Genomic DNA, 16,143 nt, shown 5'->3' on the forward strand with positions numbered 1-16,143 from the left:
GTGAGCTGTCATGAATTATGTTATCTGAAGAAAATAAGTTCTAGAAGAATAACCTACAGCTGAATTATTCAGTTGACTGACATTTTTAAATTCATTGAAAATAACTATTAACAATGGTGCCACTGTGACAGTTCAGCCATGTGGGACAGTTTTCCATCCCAGAATGATCAAAATGAAGGATGTAGGTGAACAATATTTTTTTTATGATTAGACACTGATAAGGAGCAAAACTTCATACCTGTGTAATATCACTGACTTCAGTAGAGTTAGACCAAACATAAACTTGATATACAATGTGATATTACAGAGCATTTTAACCCCTGCTACAAGACAAAAAATGCTTAAGATCTTCAACAAACTTGTGGAGAATGGTAAAAGAGCAGAGATACATCAGTGTGGCAAAAAGGTAGGAACTCAAGCTGTGAGAACAACTTCCAACTTTAAACTGTAAGCTAACAATAAGTTTAAATATGATATACAGGGATCTACGTAATTGTCCACTTGATTACTTCCATTCACAATTCTTTCCATCCCCAACCCCTTATCCCCATCCACTGTTCCTCTGAAAGACAGTAAGTTATTCATCTGTTTTTTTGGCTACCTGCATGTAAATTGCCAAGTTTGATGCCACGTAGTGTAAGGCACCAAAGGAAATAGTTGCTGCTTATGGCAAATTACGAGCCTTTGAGGAGCAACATAAAACAGTTGTGTGACTGCTAGATAGAGGTTGAGACTTCAGAAACTCAGTATTAATTCTTGGTGAGTAAAAGAATATTGTGTTTGGTACAATTATCTGCAAGTAATGGATGTTTTGTTATCTTAAGCGTATCTCCAAAAAGCTGCAAGGATTGGTGTGTTAGAAGAATTTTGATTATGCAGTCTGTCATTTAATATAAATTATTTTACAGCATCAGGTGCTGAACAATAGCATAGGAATGCCTACGAAAGCTGTGTGGGACTATGGGGAATACAGAGCTGAGAGAAGTTACACTCACATGTGAGAAGTGCCAAAGGAGTCTTTTTGTTAAAGGAAGGAGTTAACTGAATTATTCCTCCCCTTTAGATATTTTAGGCAGCATACTAGTCCTGGAGTTTTGATTAATTTTCTTTGCATTGCTAGCATGAATATATGTATATTTAGTAATATCACTTGTCTTTTCATGTTCCATTCTCTAAAGAATTTCACCCATACAAATACAGCTCATACATAAAAAGTAACAAAACTTCTGCAAGTACTTTTTGGCCATACTATACCATTATTCTAAGAAAAGTAAGACTGGTTTATTTCTTTTCTTCTCTTTCTCTTTCAAAACAGAGGGGAGCTTTACTGCAAGAGAAATGGCAGCAAGGTTGCAAAATAAAGCAGGCAAATTTCCAGGCAGATCTCTTTGAAGTCAGTGTGAGTTTTACCCATTGCCTTTGGTAGGATCAGGAATGCTACTCAAGAGAGCTGCAGTGGGATGTTCTATGGAGCATTTTTACCAGGAGAGGATTTATACATAAACTCTTTACCCATTGAGAGGAAATTTACCCCATAATTTGGCTGCATCTCTTGCTGGCATTCAGGTGACATGAGATTAACTTCTTTTAACTTTGATATAAAACATGTATTAGTCCTTCTATATCGCAGACTTGCACAGACTTTGCCAAGTTTCCAAATGTTTTTTAAGTCAGATGTATCTCTTTGATCTGTGTATTTTAAGCAAGTCCATTTCAGTGAAAAGGAGGAGGTTCACCTGATCGAAGGAGCAAGATGTTTTCATCATTATTATAACTTTTAATGTCGTAACAGAAGATTCAGTTACATCAACATGGAAAAAACTGCAACCAGTGAGAGTGGTAGTTGGTAGAAGGTGGGAGAAAAAGCAAGAGAAATAGCAATTTATCTCCATAGTGCAATACTTCAGATCAGATTCTAGGGACATGAAGAGAAGGTTGCTTCAGTAAAAGAAAACTTAGGAAAGAAAACAGAGGTTGATGGCTGGGATATAGAAATGTGCACACTGCTTAAAACTTCCATTTGCACAAGTGCAGAAGTGAATAAATCTGCCCCTTAAAAGACAGATTTCTGAAAGGCCATCATATTTCTCAAAAAGACACTAAAAGTTATTTAATTTAATCAAAGCAAAAATGACAGAATGTCAGAATTCTTTTTATTTTCTTTTATTTGACACCCAACATTTTCATTTAACGTGCAAAACTTTATATACGGTTCTACCGTTTGGCCAGGCTGAACAGAAGAAGTAGTGGTTCATCACAGGTCAGCTGGTATAGTAGGAAACTCTATACGCAATATGGAATAATGCATTTTTGCATTATCTGCAAATGCAGCTCCTCTAGCTGGATCAATTTGCAATCAGCTATCTCTTATTTAGCATACCCTTAACATCACTATTTGTTAATCAGAGTTTAAACTTTCTCTCCCAAGCTTTTCAAGCATATAAGTATGCTATTTAAGATAGTCAATGGAAATTAGAGTGCATAGACACGAGTACACATACCCACAGAAAATCTGAAGGAACCAAAAATCACAACCCTCCTCAAGAGTGATAGAGCTGCCCGTCTATTATCATCAGTGACAGTTCTGCCAAGCTCAGCATTAACCTTTCTTTATATTTCATTACTGATTATCACTCTAGGAAAGTTCTAACAGGACAGTTGTGTGAAACAGTCTGGTTCCTTTCTGCCAATATAGGAACAAAATTAGCTAAAATCTAGAAAATACTGCTCTGAACTTTGTTTCTTCAATGGCACAGGCATGCCCTAATGCAATTTTTCATTGCATAATTGTGATTGTTAATTAACAGTAGTTTAATGATATAATGATTTTCATGCATAAAATAGACAACAAATAGAATCATAGAATCATAGAATCATTAAGGTTGGAAGAGACCTCCAAGATCATCGAGTCCAGCCGTCAACCCAACAACACCATGCCCACTAAACCATGTCCCTAAGCGCCTCCTCTGCCCGTTTTTTAAATACTTCCAGGGATGGTGACTCAACCACTTCCCTGGGCAGCCTATTCCAATGTTTAACCACTCTTTCAGGAAAGAAATTTTTCCTTACATCCAATCTAAACCTCCCCTGGTGCAACTTGAGGCCATTTCCTCTCGTCCTTTCGCCAGTTACTTGGGAGAAGAGACCAACACCCACCTCGCTACAACCTCCTTTCAGGTAGTTGTAGAGAGCAATGAGGTCTCCCCTCAGCCTCCTTTTCTCCAGGCTAAACAACCCCAGCTCCCTCAGCTGGGAATATGAACCTGCAATTACTTTTCTGTTCTGCACAGTAGAAATTACTGAAATGCATTCATCTTTTTTACTCACTGAAACACAAGAATCAGAGACGGGAAGAGTTTCTCCCAATGTATTTCAGTGATATGGAGAAAGTGACTCTGGACAAAACATGGAAAAAAAACAATTACACAAATATTCACTGGTAATTTTAAACAACCTATACTCAACCACATTCCTTTATGGGTTCATTTTCCACCCAGTTTTGAAGGTGAAGTTCTCCTCTGTACAGAAACCCAAAACAAGATTTATATCTTATTTAAGATTTGCTTAATCTCATATTGATGGCTTAATTAGAGCCTGTGCTGACCTTCTTCATGGGAGTTTATCTTTCATAGGCATTATTAATACCATGAATACTTATTTTGAAGCTGCATTGCTCATACATCAGCTAGAAATCTAATGCTAAACTGCTTAGCTGACTTACAATGACGGTTCATTTTAAATTTTATACTTCAGTTGAATTTGAATTGAAACTTTTTTTGTTGCAGTTATTAAATCAAAAAAGCCCACGACACTTGTCACTAACCTACAACAGCTCACATCTTGAGTGTTCTTACTGAACTGTTTGCAAATGCTTGAAGAGAGAATGTGACAATTTGAAATAATAATTACTTTTGAGACTGTTTCAATCTTTGAATGGAACTTAATGTTAAATATATGCTTTTTTTCCTGGATGCAACCAAGCTAAGCAGTAAAAATATTTTAAAGATGTTGCAGAAAATATGGCAAATAACATTACGTATAAAGATTTTGATTAATGTATAGAAAAAAAGTAGTATGTCAGAGTTTTCATGGTACCTGAAATATGGCCATAAGGATTTTGCAAGCAGTAGTACATGAAGAAATCTTGAAATTCCCTGTGCCAGTTGCCTAAGTGTTTGCTTCTTGAGCTAAAGCATAGAAGACTAGGACATAGATTTTCCTAATGGGTTTCTGTAAGGACAGGACTAATCTCATCTAACTGTAGCCAGCTAAAGAGTACGTCTCTATTCTAAGGTACCAGTTGGGTTTCTTCTACAGTCAATGAGAGAACGAACTATGTATATGTCCTGAGAATGACTCATTCACTTTAAAGGGGCAGACCAAAACAGGTAGTGTGAACTACCTCCCAGGATGCTTGTACTCACTCCTCTGACTGTAGTGATATTTTAGATAATAACATGGAATAGAAGCCAAATTCTCAAGAAAGTAAAAGTTAGATGAGATCTATCCAGGCATAACTGCCCCACTGGTTACTTCTGGAACTATTTTAAAGAGTACTTTTGATTAAGTGTTTAATAATGAATCTGAATGGTAACCATAGTAATAACTAAAATGGGTCTTTTGGGCAAATGTATTTTCTTCAAGTGTTGCTTTGGCCTTTGACCTACCAACCAATGTTTTTTCCATCCAATAAAAAACAGAGAATGAGAGTTAATTAACATATTGTGCTATTACAGTGCAGTAAATCAAAGAGAACATAGCAAAAAAGGAACTTGAAAAACACAAGTGTCTAGTGAATTCAATTTTTCAACATTTTCATATCTGTAGCATTCATTAGTATTATAATTTACTCCTTTTTTACCTCTTTTTTTTAAGCAACACAAAAATAGGTCATACTAGTTCTAAAAGAGTCATTATGGTCTGTTTTGTAGACACTCAATTATAGACTTTTAAATATACAAATTATGTAAATGCCTATTTAGGGAGTATTTATAAAACACATTATTGACCCAGTAAGCCATAACAGCTCCAATCTGTCAGAGAAATACATATTTAGGCTCTACTTAAAATGCAAATTATTGGCCCAATAGACCATAACAGCTTCTTCAGAAGTGTTACATTCTATCATGGAAATCCATGGTTGGGGACTTGCTGGCTAATGACTTTTGTGAGAAAGCTGCCTTGGAAGCTGTCCTTAAGTACACAAATTTCTCACATGATAGAACATAATGGCTCTTTTTCAACAGTTACTGACTACAGAATAGTATTGGGTTCTATCAGGTAGCTAGTTAGTTGTCAGATCTCAAACAAAAATGCACAGATGTTATGCAAAGATATCCATTGGCTTCAGATCCCCTTCTAATTTTGTTTGAAACAATAGATGCTAATACATAGCAGCTATTTTTCATAAATGACTATTCATTCCTCATGTGGATTTACAACATCAATTCAAGAATGAAACAACTTAGGTGTTAAGGAATGTTCTGTGGAAAACTAAGACATAGACCAATAGTCCAAAAGGGTTATTATAAATCCTCATTAAGCAAAGCACTTTGCACATCCTTCAAGAAGAAGTAAGCACATGCATTACTGAAAGGATTGAAATTACATACGTTTAAATGTTGTCCATTAAATATTAGTAAAACTGGGTCAAACTGTAGGGGACTACTTCTTTTATGTAGCAGTCAACTTACAAAAGAGTCTCACTGAAGTCAACAAGTTGCAGAGAAAGCATCAGTCTGCTTGTGGATAAGTCTCAGAATCTGACTGAGGAGATTGTCAGTTTTTATTCCTAGAAAGATATCCCAGTTGTACATCATGGCTCAGTTTTGAGAGTGTACATCTAGAAGAACACCCCTAACCTGAACAGGTATTATCGAATAAGCATTCTGAACTACTCAAGGAGTTGAAATACCTTAGCAACTCTCAGTTTATGGACTTGGAAATTCTCATTAAGAGATGTTGAATAGGGATTTATACTTGTAGAGACCAATTTTAATTTTTTACAGTTCTTAAATGTACAAACTGTATTCTTTTCAATATTGGAAACAGAATTCTTCTGAGAGTGCATCCATTGTGTTTATTGATTTTTTTTTTTACATTGTTAGGCTTTGTTTATTGTGTTTTAATCTTAACAGTGGACAAGTGTCAACACAGTTGCACAAAAAGGGCAACAGAATGAGTGAGGAATATACTTTCGGCATGAATTCTTAAAAACTTAATTCTGAGGTTTTTTTCAGTACAATTTAAGATGATTAATGTCACAAAACAAAAACCTTTCAAATCTGAGAGAACTTGTTTAATAAAACAGTTATCAAACAATTTTAGCTTTTTAAACATTATTATTTATTCATATTACCTTAATTCTAATACCTTTATTCTAAAGGAGGTAAGGGAAGTTTTCACTGTGTAATCATTGCATACCAGCATGCTAAATAACTTTATTAACATTTTACTATTTGTGTTTATAGTACTTGTCATTACATATGCCCAGGTTATACAGCATCAATAAACAATTTCTTTTTTTTCTTCTGGAAATGCATGTGGCATGTAACCAGAGATTTTCAGATTTTCATTTATTATAGTTTGGTGCTCACAAATAATAAAGAAATGCATAGTTGATAGGAGGGAAAAAAAACCCAAATAACAATGTTTTAAGATTTCATAAAAGAGAGGATATTTTTGAATTCTCCTTATTTCAAACTGTGATACTGTAAGTTAAATAATGCAAAAGCAATATATTGTTGTGTTTCAACCTTTGAAGGAATAAATTAGGTTTTTCTTTACAGTAAGGTGCTTTTACATAGGTTTAAGTGGCAGCAGATCTTAAAATGGGTATAGATGTAACAACTGAGGGCATATTATCTATTTTCACTCTGAGCACACCAAAAGTGAAGTGATGTAAAGACACTATATTATAGCTAGAAACAGGTTTATATTTGAAAAAAGTAAGTCCTAGGCATGCAAATCATGTACTAACAGAAGAGATAACCTGCCTTTTAAATACATTTTGGGCTTGGTCAGTGAGATAAGATGGAGTCTGCTTTTAAAAGTGTATTCCTAGGCTCTTGCCTTCACTTGCTTCTTCAAGATCTTCTCCATGGTACTTTTTTTTTTTTCCCCAGAGCTCTGAGCAGACAGGAGTGTATCCCATATCTGCAATCCTTCTTAGAACTGCAGTTGATTATGTACCCAAAGGCCAAGTGGTTGAATTGGTGACATTACCTCCAAGTGTGTCAAACAGGATGACAGAGCTAAAGACATCTAATGTTTAACTTCACATATGGGATTGAAAATGCCACTGTGATAGAACATTATTCTGGGAAGCAAACTATTCCTGCAAACTTCCAGGTGATCAGATGCAGACTGCAAACCACTGCCCCTTAGTATCCTGTATCTCCACAGTGTCTGACCTAAGTTACAATTTTAAGTCTGAATTCCCTGTCTTTTTGGATGGTGGCAAAAGCAAGTGACTCGAAGTAGAGAACCAGTGGAGGTGTCATTGTGCCTTAACATTAAACTGGCTGCTCATTGTAGGGCAGAGAAGGACAGACACACAGAAAGATGTGTGAAAAGAAAACATAATATTGTCTTGTGGACTTTAAAGTTGTTATTTGAAACAACCAATGTTTAATCTTCAAGTAGTGTTCTTATCAGGATAAAATTAAAATGACCAAAAAAGAGAAATATCCGTGAGCTGTTTTGCTGTCTCTAACCCTTCACGAAGTAGGTTGCTCTCAGTGTCTCATGCTCTGAGTATATATTTTTGAATCTAACAGTGAATGCAGAGAGGCACTGGAAACACAGTTGGCTTTCAGAATGAGAACGTGTAGACAGAGTCTTTATTCAAGTACACAGTGGGAAAACAACAGACAGTTGTCATAAATTGAAAAAAGAGGTGTTCAAACCTGATGTAAGGAGAAGCCTTTCACCCTGAAGACAGCCAGGCAACGAATTAGGCTGACGAGAGGCTGTGCAGTCTCCATCCTTGGAGATGCAGACCCAGCTGGATAAAAGCCCTGAGCAACCATGGCTGACCCCACAGCTGACCCTGCTTTGAGCAGGAAATTGGACAAGAGATGTCCTGAAGTCCCTTCCAACCTGAATTACTCAGTGAATCTGTGCATGCAAATAATTCAATGAAATCATGTCATTTCAGACTCCAATTGGAGACTCGGATATGCTAAACACCTAAATACATATCTCTAAGTCATATTTTAGTTCCAAATATGTGTACTTTGACAACAAATGGGCAGGATTTTTCATAAAGATTGAAAACTTCCTTATTATTAGGGAAACAAGGAGAAAAACTTTCATACAGTTATTCTTCAGTCTAGATTGAAAATAGTAACTGGATGCAGAAACATAGGACCTTTACATATATACATACCATAGTAGTCATGTTAAACTAGTCTGTGTTTTAGAATAGGACATAGAACAGGACTCTATCCACTTCAGTATCCAATGCTAGCTGTGGAGATGGCAATATGATTCACAAATAGACTATATTCTTACAAATTTTGCATTCTTTCAGTGACCCAAATTTATGTCAAACTACACTTTTTTATTCTTATTTTGTGCATTTCTTTTCATGTTCCTTTTCATTTTTCTCTGAGTTTTTTTGGAAGCATGAAATCAAATTGTGTTACTTCTCACTGCTAATTCCCTTCATGTCATTACTCTCTCATCACTCCAGGTTGTTTCTCTTCCCTTTCTGTTTCCTTTTTCAGGCCAGCATGACTCCTTTGTCACCAGCTTAAGGGGAAAAATAACTTTTAAGCTATTTCATCCACCTTTTTGCTCAGTGGAGGTAAAATTAACCTATGTGTTAACAGCCTATGTAAGATCCTTCCTCCATCAAAGCTCTAGGGTGTGTTTATGTGAAATCCCATATCTCCTCCAGGGAAGCCAAGGAACTTTGATGAGGACCTTTACATCAGCCTCTAAAGTTTTAACATGCAAGCAGGCTAAGAGAAAGCAAACAGGTTAGAAAGCCTTACGCAGGCAGTCCAAAAGCTTCTTATGTTTCTTCTGTTGAAAGAACACTCTCTCTAACATGTTAAGTTGGTATGTTAAGATGAGAAAAGCTTGTTTTCAACCGATATTTCTGTTCTACCTGACATGAACCAGAGACAGCTGACAGCTACTATATGCAGTTTTCTGTACACCCCTGCACTGCGACATTTAAAGAAATTTTACCAGACCTGGTAGCCAGCTAAAATATCCTTAAATGACTATAATAACTACTCCCTGCAAGATGGTTGATGAGGTTGAATTTTATCTCCAAACTCTTGCAAACCCAGTTTAGGTTTTGGGAAGCAAATTGTACAAAAAAAGTTATATTGTATGTAGATTTCTTAATCATCACACAGCACCCAATGGAGACAAAATAAAAAATATTAAAAAATTATTCCTTAGTGTTCTGTGTTCTAAACAAGGAGATATGTGCAAACTTAAAAACAAAATTTAAAAAATTAAATCCAGGCATCAATTCAAATTATAGTACTTATTCCTGAATAGCTTCTCATCTGAAAGCACCTTCTTCCTAAGGATTAAGTAAAAAGGTCAAGACAGACTTGCTCTAGGAAAAAAAATGCAAACTGAGTTATATATCATCAAAAATAACTCCATATATAAATATTTGCCTTTTTGGTGTAATCACAAAGTTTTACAAATATATTTTATGATGAAGGAAATGCTGCTCTTTTTTAAGATTTTTTTTTTTTAAGAAAAAAAAAAGAAAGAATCAACCAACCAACCAACCAAAATCCTGAAAACATGTACCTGACCAACAGAAAAAAAAAAAGGAAAAGACATCCTTAGTGATGCTTGCAATTTCATTGCCACATACTTATCACAAGGACACATACTTAATTACACTTTCTATTTTCTAGCATGAAGAAAAAGGAATTCAAGCACAGATGTAACTACAGTTGGTCTTTTAAGAATCTGCTTTTGATACTTATTTTATATTCAATGAGCATAATATTTACATTTGAAAATTATGGCCTTGGATGTACTGAGAATCACAGAGATGATTTGTGTATTTTAACTTTTTTTTAAGGTAAAATACACAAATGTAGGCAAAAGTATGAGTATTCATGATACAAAACATCATATGCACTATACTTTCAGACAGCTTTTTTTCCTCTAGATGTAGCGTTTCATAAGAAATGTTATTACCATGCTATCATTATTATTAACTTCCAAGCACAGGAGCTGGTGAGATTGGATGAGTCTCAAAATAAAACAGTTTAGGGCCTTATGTATTGTTTCTGTCAATATTAGTAGGGTCTTTTTGTTTTTAAAGGGAGTTGATCAGACCCCGTGACTGAAAAAAAATGGCGTATCCTAGTATTAAGAAGCTGCAAACGCCCATCCTGTCCCCAGATCCTGGACTTATGCAAATGTGTCTCTCAAAACCTGCATTTGACTGAGTTCCCCTATGCAAAAAATTATCTGCTGTGTAATTGCAACCAGATTGCAGCCTGAGAGGCATCAACAAGACAGAAAGACACTAGGGAGTTTATTTCTCTCCTTAAATACGCTTATGTGTGAACAACAAGAATTCAGCCTTGAAGCATGCAGCGCTACAAAGCACTTGGAGCTTTTTAGGCTCAGCCTCTAACTTAAAAGCTGAATTGGGAAAAGATATGGCTCACAAGATACAGTGGACAAATGATATTGCTTAATCTATTTTAATATAGCTACTTATTTTGATCAGAGTTGCTAATCATATTTTATAAATTTTAGTGCTAACTAGAAAGCTGTGAAGCCAGAAAAATAATTTTAGAACTAGTGAAAGAAGTCTGGTAAAAACAGGATTCATCTATTTAAATGCAACTCATCTACTTATTTTTCTAAAGCCTCAGGGACACAAAAGAAAGTCCTTTTGGATATTGAAAGTATTTATACACAGTGTCTAAAAGACTGGATTGAATGAGTTATCTCAAGGCTAAAGCTACAAGATTAAAGGAACATTGTCGACTTGAATTTTTTAATGGACTATTTTCTTTATAATCCTGTTTCTGACAGACCACCTTTTAAGTAGTCTGCCCTATTGGTATTTTAAATCCTTAAATATGTTATAAAGGATCTCCGACTTAACAGCTGATATTTACAAGACCTTTTCAGTGAACATAAAATGGATAGACTAGAGGCTTCATCTGAGGTCATTGGAAAGATCTCAAAAAAACCTTAAGTCATACTCTAGCAAGTAACACAATGAAAATTATTATATTCAAATGCTTTCAAATGTGTAGAGAAAAAACTGAAACAACTTTAAAAAAGCTTTTCCCTTTGTTATAAAATGTTTAACTACTATGGGTAAAAATAATTTCAGAAAATGTAAAAAATTGCAGCCCAAAACTCATTCTTATTTACAAGTAAAGGATTCTCATTTCTTTGTTTTAAGAGCTATTCCCATCAGCAGTGTTGAAACTGTAAAATTTGACATGCATTTTCTTTCTTCTTTTTAAGGAACTCTCCTTCTGAGATTAATCACACTTGCACTTTTTTTGATCTGGAAAAAAGATCAGAAAGTTATATGAGCTGTCACAAAACACAAAAGACCACCTGAGTGACACTGACTTTTATTTTTGGTGGCATCCCTCCTTTTCAAAAATGCCCAGTTTACGTTGGCTTCTGGAAAACATGATAAAAATAAATCCAGGAATTGTGTTATCTTGCTCAAAATAGATCCATCTTGCACAAGATGGATCTATTTAAGTTTCTGGAGATTTTTAGATAACAGTAATTTTACCTAGCTTCCTGCTCATCTTGTTGGAAACAGAATGATGAAGCTCCTGGCTAGTGCCCTTGAGTCTGCAATCCAAGTGGATATAGGACAATTTTAGTGAGCCAGCCCCTGGCCAAGGATCTGACATAGGAAGATAAAGGAAATGGTTTTCATTTCCTGAGGAGTGTGAAGGAATGATGAGCTGGCAGCTCTTTAAGGACATTATTCTTGGAGCGCAAGATCTATTGATTCCCTCGTGTAAGAAATCAGGCAAGGAAGGCAGGAGACCAGCGTGGCTCAGTAAGGACCTCCTGGTCAAACTAAAGTGTGAGAAAGAAATGCACAGGCAGTGGAACCAGGGATGCATATCCTGGAAAGAATATAGGGACACTGCCCAGATATGTAGGGATGGGGTCGGGAAAGCTAAGACACAATAGGAGATGAATTTGGGAAAGGATGCAAAGAATAATAAGGGCTTTTATGGGTACATTGGCCAGAAAAGGAAGATTAAAGAAAATGTATACCCCTTGGTAAATAAGATGGGAGAGCTGGTGGCAACCAACATGGAGAAGGCAGAGGTACTCAAATTTTTTGCCTCAATTTTCAAAGGTAATCTCTCTTCCCACATCTTTCAAGCCCCTGAACCTCAGGGCAGGGACTGGGGGAATGAAGTCCCTCCTATCATAGGAGAAGATCAGGTTTGAGACCACCTGAGGAACCTGAACATTCATAAGTCCATGGGACCCAATGAGATGCATACCAGGGTCCTGTGGGAATTGGTTGGTGTAGTTGCCAAGCCACTCTCCATCTTATTTGAAAAGTCGTGGCAGTTGGGTGACGGCCCCAGTGACTGGAAAAAAAGGAAATATCACACCCATTTTTAAAAAGTTTGAATGGACCCTGGGAACTACTGACCAGTCAGCCTCACCTCCATGCCCAGTAAGATCATGGAACAGATCCTCCTGAAAGACATGTCAAAACATATGGAAGGCAGGGAGGTCATTAGAGACAGACAACATAGCTTCACCAAGACCATGTCTTGCCTGACCAACCTCATGGCCTTCTATGATGGACTGACTGCATCAGTGGACAAGGGAAGAGTTACAGATGTCATCCACCTGGCCTTCTGTAAGGCCTTTGACACAGTCCCCCACAACCCTCTTACCTCTAAATTGGAGAGAGATGGATTTGATGGATGGACTCCTAGATGGATAAGGAATTGGCTGGATGACCGTGTCCAAACAGTTACAGTCAATGGCTCAATGTCCAAGTAGAAACCAGTAAGGAGTAGTGTCCCTCAAGGGTCCGTACTGGGACCAGTACTATTTAATGTCTTCATTAACAACATAGTGCATGCTTGGCAAGTTTGCAGATGACACCAAGCTGAGTGGTGCAGTTGATACACTAGTGGGAAGGGATACCATCCAGAGGGACCTTGACAGGCTTGAGGAGTGGGCCCAAGTGAACCTCATGAAGTTCAACAAGGCCAAGTGCAAATTCCTGTACCTGGCTTGGGGCAATCCCCAGTATCAATACATACTGGGGGATGAAGGGATTGAGAGCAGCCCTGCCGAGAAGGCCTTGGGGATACTGGTGGAGGAAAAATAAGAGATCAGCCAGGATACTGGTGGATGAAAAATTGGACATGAGCCGGCAACGTGTGCTCACAGCCCAGAAAGCCAGCCCTGGGCTGCATCAAACAAGCATGGCTAGCAGGTTGAGGAAGGCGATTCTGCCCCTCTACTCTGCTCTGGTGAGACCTCGCCTGGAGTACTATGTTCAGCTCTGGGGCCTCCAGCATAAGAAAGACATGGACCTGCTTGAGTAGGTCCAAAGGAGAGACATGAAGATAATCAGGGGGCTGGAGCACCTCCCCTATGAGGACACGCTGTGAGAGGTGGGGATGTTCAGGCTGGAGAAGAGAAGGCTCCAGGTACACCTTCTTGTGACCTTTCATAAGGAAGAAATTTTTTATGATGAGGGTGGTGAGACATTGGAGCAGGTTGCCCAGAGAAGTTATGGATACCCCATAACTGGATGTGTTCAAGGTCAGGTTGGATGGGGCTTTGAGCAACCTGATCTAGTGAAAGAGGGTTGGACTAGATGATCTTTAAAGGTCCCTTCCAACCCAACATATTCTGTGATTCTATGATTCTGTAATAATGATGGATGCTCTGTCAAAGATTTTTAGACATTTATTCTTACCTTAAAATTTTTTGTGTGCACTTTTTATGACTGACAAAAGCACTAATAAATCAAATATTATGTTAGTCAATGGAGCAACATTGTCAACTGTAAGCTTTGTGAAACAGCTCAGTCTATTCATTGTGCTGAGATCACTGTATCATATCCTGCAAGATAATGAGTAGCCATCATATTGCAATCATGCTTCATTTCTCACAGACTCAAATTTGTTTTCTAGCAGTGATAGAAGTGAAAGCCAGTGAGTTCTCATCTTTTTTTTTTTTTTTTTTTAAAGGAGTACTTCAAGAACATATCAGTGTGATCATCTTCAATGTGACTTTTTTTGAGGTGGAAACTCATTAATTTCAGGACAGATGGAGAAATCAACACATAATGGATCTAGATATGGGGTTTGTATCTCCCAGCATTCATCTCCACACAGCTCTGACATCTCCAGGATCTTCCTCCTCTTCCAAGATCTTCCCTCCAGCCAGAATCTGCATCATCTTCTTTTTGGGATCAGTTTTACTTTTTGGACTCCTTTTCTTCTCAGGCCCTCAGTTTTCCAACCAAAAGTCTAGGTGCAGAAGCATAATGCCTGGTCAGCCACCTATTTGGTGCTTCTGTCTCATGTCTGTTTATTAAGTGGCAGATTCAGGATGTACCACTTTTGTTTAAAGCAGTCACTGTCAAAATTTACAACAAACCCGTACTGGTTGCAGCTAGCAAGCAACAGGCTTCTGCTTGAGAGTTCAGATGCTCAGGTTTGGACATTTGCCCTCTCCCACACCATACACACACACACACACACAATTATTTGTCACCTGTTAGCATTCACAATTCAAGCTACATTCGCTCCTACAACAGCAATCTAAGGATTTTACACAATATCTAAAGTAATCAAAGGATTTAACACAATATCTAAACATACATTTGAGGTTTTATATTATATTTAGCATGGTGGGAAAAAAAAATACTTGTCAAAATTAATATTCCTAGCCGATTCATTTTGTTACATCGTATTATAAGGGGAATTAGTTTAGCAGTAATTAAAAAAAAAAAAAAAAAGTCCTTTAAGATGATGGAAATCATGTGTACCCAGAGAAGACAAAAAAAGAAGTATGAGAAAAGACCCAGAAAAATTCTACAATAGAGTTATCAATCATTAAAAACTCAATAACCCAAAAAACAATAGAGAAATAGGAAACCTAAGAATTGCTCAATTCTCATCTGAATTGACAGTAGGTATGAAAATCTATATCCAGATGTGCGATGTATTGCAGTAAGCACTGGGATGGCTTCCAGAACAAAAACTTTCTTAGCCCAGTATGTATGAGGCTGGTACTCTTCAGTTTTAACAAACAAATCGAAACAGATGCAACAAGTTGCTGACTAAATGGAGTCATCTTCAAAAGCAGCTGGGCTTGTCATGGCCAGGCTTTGTTTCTAGTTTGATGGACCTACAGAACGTTAGCTGTAACATCTATTGCTCAAAAAATATAGCAACAGGAAGTATTGTCATAGGCTAATATTGCACTAGACCAGGGTGTGCAGGAACACAAAGTGCAAGGGAGTCGAGTGGTCTTCAGGAATATGGATGCAACAACTGATATTTGATACTTTATTAGAAGCATAAGACTATTTACACAGGTTTTTTTTCAAAAGCCTTTGGGAGAGTAGCAACAGCATGTTGTCTGCCACAGCTTACATACTGGTCCAGATTTTCTTTTGTCCTAATTTACAGCCATTCACTAGCTATATAAAACTTGGACCCTTGATAAGCTAAGCACTATCCATGCTTTCATCCAAAGTTGTTTTGAAAAATGTATCTCCCTAGAAAATAATATTCTGAATTATCAAAAGAAAGCTATCTGGACCTGTTTTGTAACAGTAAGCCTTTAAAAGACACAAGGACATTTTCATAGAATCATAGAATAATTTAGGTTGGAAAAGACCTTTAAATCCTTGAGACCAACCATAAACCTAACACTGCCAAGTCCACCACTAAACCATGTTCCTAAGTGCCACGTCTTTTCAATCACCTTAGGCTACACTTGTGCTACTAACACATGCATATGATCTGAAATATAACCCAGAAGTGTTTTCTAGTTTTTCATTGTTTACCACACCTGGATTTCTACTGACAGTTTACAAAAAGAAAAAAAAAAAATCTCCTTGATGGAAAAAAAGCACCCAGCTTTGAATCTGCTCTGAAATGCGAG

Source organism: Pygoscelis adeliae, unplaced genomic scaffold (assembly GCF_000699105.1).
Source record: "Pygoscelis adeliae isolate BGI_AS28 unplaced genomic scaffold, ASM69910v1 Scaffold6, whole genome shotgun sequence".
Classification (NCBI taxonomy): Eukaryota; Metazoa; Chordata; class Aves; order Sphenisciformes; family Spheniscidae; genus Pygoscelis; species Pygoscelis adeliae.